General features: G+C 46.1%; 1 pseudogene; it reads right to left on the reverse strand.

Annotated features, from left to right (window-relative positions):
* LOC111971336 (uncharacterized) overlaps nucleotides 1-3,117 on the reverse strand; it is a 26,036-nt pseudogene extending 22,919 nt beyond the window's left edge.
* Between the last annotated feature and the right edge of the window lie 5,008 nt (nucleotides 3,118-8,125).

Genomic DNA, 8,125 nt, shown 5'->3' on the forward strand with positions numbered 1-8,125 from the left:
CAGCATTCTTAACACAAATATATAATAATAACACTTCACAAGTATGTGGTACATTTTCACAACTCTAGTTAGTACAAAATAACTCCAAACATATCATCTGAAAGGCAGTTGTTTCAAAACTTTAACATTTTCAATTGAACAAGATTACAACACACAAATGACACAGTCCACTTTTTCACCATCCGCTTAATCAGTCGTTTTAACCTCTAGAAACAACACGTCTTCACCATTGCAAGACAATGTTCGTAATAAAGTAATAGCCTTGCACAATGCAGTGTTCATATTACTTTTTGATATTGATTCTGTTCTCATTGTTAAAATACATTGTTCTGTACTTAATCCAAACTGGCTCTTTCTAATTTATAATCACCTTCAACATTTGGTAAACCTATATTCTAATTTGATAACTACAGAAAAATTGGTATGTTTTGAAGTATAAACATATAAGTATGGAATACACTGAGTTGTACAAAACATTAGGAGCACCTTAATTAATATGACTTGTACCTCCTTTTGCCTCAGAAAAGCCTCAATTTGTCTTGGGCGTGCTCTACAAGGTGTCGAAAGTGTTTCACACGGCATGCTGGCCCATGTTTGAACACCAATGCTTTACCAAGTCCTGTGTCAAGTTGGCTGGTTGTCCTGTTGGGTGGTGGACCATTTCTTTACACACGGAAAATTGTTGAGCATGAAAAACCCAGTAGCGTTGGCAGTTCTGACACACTTCAAACTGGAGCACCTGGACCTACTACCATAACCCGTTCCTAAGGCACCTTAAATATTTTGCTTGCCATTCACCCTCTTGAAATGGCACTACACACACATCCATGGTCCGTTAAAAATCCTTCTTTAAACCTGCTCCCTCTCTCATCTCCACCACTGATTCGGAATGTATTTAACAAGCGACAGTCGAATAAGGACATAGTTTGCACCTGCTCAGATCCTTGTGCATGGAGAGGATGTATACTGTAAGTACAATTATGATGATAGCTATAATGATTTTACTCTACAGTACGTTTTTTTAAAATCTGATATTGACAAGAATAAAGATGTACTGTATTGTGTCAGCGACTTCCGCCGAAGTCGGTCCCTCTCGCTGCGTTAGGGGCGGCGTTCGGCGTCGACGTCACCGGCCCCTTTCTTAGCCAGTCGCCGTATCCACCTTTCATTTTCCATTTGTTTTGTCTTGTCTTCCCAACACGCTGGTTTCAATTCCATCATTACATGTGTGTATTTAACCCTGCTGTTCCCCCCATGTCCTTGTCCGGAATTGTTTTACTGTAAGTGCTTGTGCACGTTATGGCCTGGTGTGCGTCGGGTTTGTACGCCCATTTAATTGATTTGTTTTCTTGTTTTTCCGGTGGTTTTACTTATTAAACTGCGCTGTTGGAAAGACCAGTTTTTTTGCTCTCCTGCGTCGACTTCTCTGCCGCCAGTACGCACGCCCTTACAGTACGCAATAATACAATCAACTACACAGTAAGAATGAGCCACACTGGTCCTACAATTGCTGCAAATCTCAATTGGTTGTCACTCCTGTCAAGGTGAATGGATCACCTATGTCGTTGTGTGGGACAATTCACCCACATTATTTGTGAAAATAGCACACGGCGATTGGAAATCAAAACGACATTGCAAAATGCCACTTAACTGGACTAACGCTTCGAGCCAGAATGTGTTTGGTGACATCAAAGCACTCAGGAATGTCATGACAGCTATGGGGAAGTAGTGTCTGATTTATGTAACTTCATCTACATAACACAACACAGAAGACCAAGGCAATGTGGTGCTCTGCTATGGCAAGCACAGTATCTAAAGTAGATCAAGGATAAAGAGAGGTGTGGGATGAAAATCCCAAAGACTCCCCACAGACTCTACTTTCCATCAACCACTGAAAAACGTGTCTCTCTTGCTCTCTCCTCTTACTCCCTCCTCATTCTGTCTCTTCACCTCTGAAATGTGAGCACGCTGTCCCACGGCTTCCTCTTCCGTCTCAGCTTTGGCTGGGCGGCTCCTCATTTGGTGGAGCAGCCTCACTACTCTCCCTCTCGTCCTCTCCTCCTCTTCCTCTATGACGGACATTTTAGTATGCAACCTGACTGAATGTCMATCTTGACGGAGGTTCACCTGTCAAAAGGAGACCACAGCAAAAAATCACACCGTGGTCACCCTAAAAAAAGAGGGCAACTTCGTTCTTAATCAATGTTAGATAGTCCGACTGGATGTRGATCTTGATTGAGGTTCACCTGTTATAACATAACACGGTAAGAGGACAATTATGCAATATTTGATTCATCATTTAATGTCAGATAGTTCATTGTAGTAAAGGAAAGAATACAKATGTAATTTTGTCGCATTAAATGAGCAAGAAAGACTTACCAATGGCATTTCGCTCTCCACCTCTTTTTCTCCGTCGTCCTCCRGAATCTCTCCATTCCCTCTCTTCTCCTCTCGACTCTGCTTCCATCTGCTAATCATCTTCTTGGCAAATTTCTTCACCTTTCCTCCCTTCATTGTCTTAATATTCGGGTGTTTCGACCCAAGCACACCCCCACCACCCCATGTTGCAGTGTCCTGAACCACAACTTCATGTGTGCCTTCTAAATTCCTCCCCCCTTCCAACAAACCTCCCTCCTCCGTGTTACACCGAAACTCGGCAGGGGTTCTGGAGCTCTCGCTCCCATCTGCGATGTGTTRGCTAGGCTCTGGTGGTTCTCTGACTCCCTCTGTCTCTGGAGGTATAGACTGGAGGTCTGGGGGGATGTCTCTCGTTTCAGACCCAGAAGAGGCACTTCCATCTGTGCTGTCCTGGGCTCTCCTCTCAGGTCCCTGGGGCAGAGATCTGTTTCTGTGTGGAGGTTGGGGTATAAGCGGCTTGGGWGCGATCGATTCCAACGGTTTGGGTACCCCCATTACCCCCATCCCCACCGGCTCAGAGGCTTTAGGGGGGCGCCCTATATCCTTCCCCCTCAGCTGGGAAYGGTCCTGTGTTGCCACGGACACAGTCGTCTCTAACTGCTGCACCCCCCCACCCCTCTGTGCTGTAGAGTCCAGAGTAGGATCCAGAAGGGGCTTTGAGAATCGGTGTTCTGACTTGAGGATGACAGCTGAGTACATAGACAGCCTATCCCCTGAGGATGACNGCTAGGCTCTGGTGGTTCTCTGACTCCCTCTGTCTCTGGAGGTATAGACTGGAGGTCTGGGGGGATGTCTCTCGTTTCAGACCCAGAAGAGGCACTTCCATCTGTGCTGTCCTGGGCTCTCCTCTCAGGTCCCTGGGGCAGAGATCTGTTTCTGTGTGGAGGTTGGGGTATAAGCGGCTTGGGWGCGATCGATTCCAACGGTTTGGGTACCCCCATTACCCCCATCCCCACCGGCTCAGAGGCTTTAGGGGGGCGCCCTATATCCTTCCCCCTCAGCTGGGAAYGGTCCTGTGTTGCCACGGACACAGTCGTCTCTAACTGCTGCACCCCCCCACCCCTCTGTGCTGTAGAGTCCAGAGTAGGATCCAGAAGGGGCTMTGAGAATCGGTGTTCTGACTTGAGGATGACAGCTGAGTACATAGACAGCCTATCCCCTGAGGATGACAGCATATCCTCCTCCTGGCCTCCAGGCCCTCTCCCATGCCCTGTAGGCCTCAGCTCACAGCCTGGGCCCTCGCCTACCACTCTCCCCCACACAGGGGCACTCTGGCTAGGGTCGAGGGCTGGAGGAGGGGGCGGTGGCCCTGTAGGGTGTAGCGGTGGTTTAGCCCTCCTCTTGGGGGGAACGGGGGGAGGCGGGGGTCTGGCAACCAGGCCAGGGGGACAGGGTAGCAACTGCCTTCTCTCCCATCTGGGAATCACAGCAGGGGATTCGCTGGTTTCCTCTTCGACCAGTTTTTTCGATCCTGCATTCAAAAACAGAATGCCGGAATTCGCCTCTTCTCTCTCCTCTGAATCCCTGTCTGATGATTCCAGACCGTTGTCCCTCTCAGTCAGAACTTCCAATTGTGGATCATTATCATCATCATCATCATCATCATCCTCAATCCCTGAAACAAGCTTCCCTTTGACTATGAGCTCTGCATTATTGTGGTCCTGAGGGGTCACATAGAATCCCCTGTCTGTTTCCACTGAGGTTCTGGGGTGTTGGGGTGTGTTAGGGTGTGTGTTACGGTGCGTGTTAGTGTGTATGTTAGGAAGTTGATCCGTGTCTTCTGCAGTGCTCAGTCTGAGCAGCATGGACTGGATCAGAGATATACTTCCAGATTGACTGTCCGCCTCAGACATCTAGAGAGYGAGAGAGAAATACAGAGAGATTTTTAATATGTGTCAATGTGTCCCAAATGGCACTTTATTCCCTTTGTAGTGCACTACTATTAACTGGGGCCCATTCCATAGTGCCCATAGGGCTCTGGTCAAAAKGTAGTGCACTACATAAGGAATARGGTGCCATTTTGGAGYCATAGTGTTGTTTCATAACCACATCCCTACAGTAATAATACACTCAGTGTCTGTCTGTCTGTCTCTCGACCTGTCTGTCAGCCTGTGTCTGACCAGTGTGTGTCAAAGTCAGCACAGYTAATTGAWGGCATAATTTTACAGAAATATTGACTTAGTTTTATCAACTGAAGCTATTCACAGTTTGGATTCACTCARAATGTCCTATATGCCACTGCAGAAGCTGTACAACAACCTGTTGATGTTACCACATCCTCTCTCTCGGTGTAATGCTCATGCACTTCAATCACTGCTTCTTCACTGTTCTTTAGAGATGTATTAGACTTAGGGTTGCAAAATGTCGGTAAATTCCCCCAAATTCCCAGGTTCATTAGAAATTCCAGTTGGAATATTCCGGGAATCAGGAGAGAATAAGCAGGGAATCCGGAGACCTCCAACCAGGATTTCTGGAAAACGCCGGAACATTGGGAAAGTTAACAGAATTTTACACCCCTAATTAGACTGAGTATATTTTTCTTACCGCTGTTCTATTCTCTTCCTCCGTGTTTTCTTCTCTTCTCTTCAAAGTTTAACATGGCATGGTATGCTATATTTAACACCGTTTCCAAACACTAGATGATGCACCTTTTCCCTTGAAAATGTTGAGATGCTTTTGGCTTTTGTGACTAAACTGTGTAAGGTAGATTTGGCATCAGATGTTAGGTATTTTGATGGATGCACCATGAATACAAGTGCATATTTTMGGATAATATTGAAGAGAAAGGACAACTCTTGTTTGCAAGTGTCTTTGCTGTATACAGTACGTAAGCTATATTTGGCAGAGTACCAAGTATGAGGTTAGCTGAAAGGTATGTGTGATACTCATGCTTCAGCTTCAAACTACAGACACACAGACAGGTGCACAGGTGTGCACGCACGCACACACACACCCTGACTACTTGCCTACTCCTCTGACAGAGTAGGCCAAACAGGGCCGGCTTTAGCCTATAAATTCCTACAGCCAGAAAGTGAGCGGAGTTTGCSGTTCAATATGTGACTAKAGCTGTCCTCTCCATTCAGGGGACAGGTATAAGTCCTAGGTAAAKRATCTAGACATTACTCCATTTGAAAGACAAAAGCAATAAGGAATTTCTCTCATCTCAAATGCGGCCTTCCACGTTCATGCTAAACACAGCCAGCCATAGGCTGCAAGCAGTTTCTATTCTCATAAAACTACAACTCTTTTTATCCGCTATTTACTTGCTCACCCCCATTACTTTCCACACCCACGTACCGCCCGCTGCATGACACCCGTCCTCCACATTACAACTACGACCCTGGCCAAGATTAAAGCAAAGCAGTGCGACAAAACAACACAGCAGATCTACCACATAAACAAACATATAGTCAATACACAAAGTAAAGGAAAATCAAAAAAAGGTAGGCAATAAATAGAGAAAACCTAGGGCGAAACAATATACAATTTAGCAGTAATTACTGGAATACTTAATTTTTGTTGCATCTTAGATTTGATTCGATTTATTTGCCCCATTTAAAACGACAATACACCCAAACACGGGTGGACATAATTGCATTTAAAATCATTTGAGGATGACAAAAAAGCTCTGATATACCTAATAATTGACAGTCTAAGTAGATTAGATGAGAAACTCGCAAAAAAAGAAACGTCCTCTGCACTGTCAAGTGCATTTTTTTTCAGCAAACTTAACATGTGTAAAGTATTTGTATGAAACTAAAAAGATTCAATAACTGAGACATTTAAACCTGAAACAAGTTTCCTACAGGACACTGTGACAACCAGAAATTGAATATGTGCCACTGAAAAAAAGGGGGGGTCAAAATCAAAAGTAACTGTCAGTATCTGGTGCTGGCCACCAGCTTCATTAAGTACTGCAGTGCATCTCCTCCTCGTGGACTTCACCAGATTTGCCAGTTCTTGCTGTGCAGATTGTTAGCCGCGGCACGGTCTTCCACCAAGGCACCTGCAGTGTGCGTGGCATGTTCGTGGGGGGGAATGCCAGCCCTCATCCTCGATCCAACCAGCGTCGCAGACGATGACTCAAGTTGGGATTGAGATCATGGGCTTTTCGCTGGCCATGCAAGAACACTGGCATTCCTTCATGCAGGAATCACGCAAAGAAAGAGCGAGCGGAGCGCGCGCCCCTCGCCGCCCCCCCCCCCCGAGCCTGGCCCCCGCGATGATGGCTGGGCACAGCGTTGAGATTTGCCTCAATGACAACAAGCTCAGTCCGATGATGCTGTGACACACCGCGCCCAGACCATACCAGACTGCGGCCACCTCCTAATCGATCCCGGCACCAGAGGTACATGACAGGCCTCGCGTGTAACGTTCGATTTCCTTCGACAGTAAACGCGGGAATCGCGACGACATCACCCCTGATACAAAACCTCGACTCGTCAGCGAAGAGCACTTTTTGCCAGTCCTGTCTGGTCCAGCGATGGTGGGTTTGTGCCCATAGACGATGTTGTTGCCGGTGATGTCTGGTGAGGACCTGCCTTTACAACAGGCCTACAAGCCCTCAGTCCAGCCTCTCTCAGCCTATTGCGGACAGTCTGAGCACTGAGCGACAGTCTGAGCAATTGTTATGCCATGCGGTGTAATYGATCTTGATGAATGGATATCAAAACTGTCAGGTAAATRGTCATTTAATGATGAGATGGATACATTAGTGTAAAATTGAGTGTAAAAGGTAACTTTGTATTTAATACACCCCTTTGAAAGTAAAAATACAATTTTTACTGCGGTTTCTGATAGTTTTTCATCATTGTTGCGATCATAAAGGTTATAAAATACAAATATTTTAGGGTATTTTGGGGCAACACGGGAAGCCATGACCCAAAATGTCAATACAGGTGAATGCATTTTCACCATTGACCTATAGGGGGTGATGAAATGGACCTATATCAGGTTTTGTTCAGCGTGAAAAACTATACAAGTGTGCCAATTTCCACGCCATACTAAATCGAACAATATGGTATTTTTMGGGAGCTTATCTACTGTACTATAACCTCATTGTCCTCTCATAGATTGTTAGTTCCTTTTTCATCCCTTTGATATGTTAAGTAAAAATTGTGCACCCATATTGAATTTTTAAAACCTGTTATATTCAATGCAGTGCCCTTTACAACAGGCCTACAAGCCCTCAGTCCAGCCTCTATCAGCCTATTGCGGACAGTCTGAGCACTGATGGAGGGATTGCGCGTTCCTGGTGTAATTCAGGCAGTTGTTGTTGCCATCCTGTACCTGTCCCACAGGTGTGATGTTGTGGCGCAGTGGTCTAGGGCACTGCATTGCAGTGCTAGCTGCGCCACCAGAGTCTCTGGGTTCGTGCCCAGGCTGGGCTGGGTTCCGCCCAGGCTCTGTCGCAGCCGGCCGCAACCGGGAGGTCCGTGGGGCGACGCACAATTGGCATAGCATCGTCCGGGTTAGGGAGGGTTTGGCCGGTAGGGATATCCTTGTCTCAGTATGTAAAAAWWTTTTTTATAAAAATAAATGTAATAAAATGTATGCACTCTACTGTAAGTCGCTCTGGATAAGAGCGTCTGCTAAATGACGTAAATGTAAATGATGTTCGGATGTACCGATCCTGTGCAGGTGTTGTTATACGTGCTCTGCCACTGCGAGGACGATCAGCTGTCTGTCCTGTCTCCCTGTAGCGCTG

The sequence above is a fragment of the Salvelinus sp. IW2-2015 genome, linkage group LG13, assembly GCF_002910315.2.
Source record: "Salvelinus sp. IW2-2015 linkage group LG13, ASM291031v2, whole genome shotgun sequence".
Classification (NCBI taxonomy): domain Eukaryota; kingdom Metazoa; phylum Chordata; class Actinopteri; order Salmoniformes; family Salmonidae; genus Salvelinus; species Salvelinus sp. IW2-2015.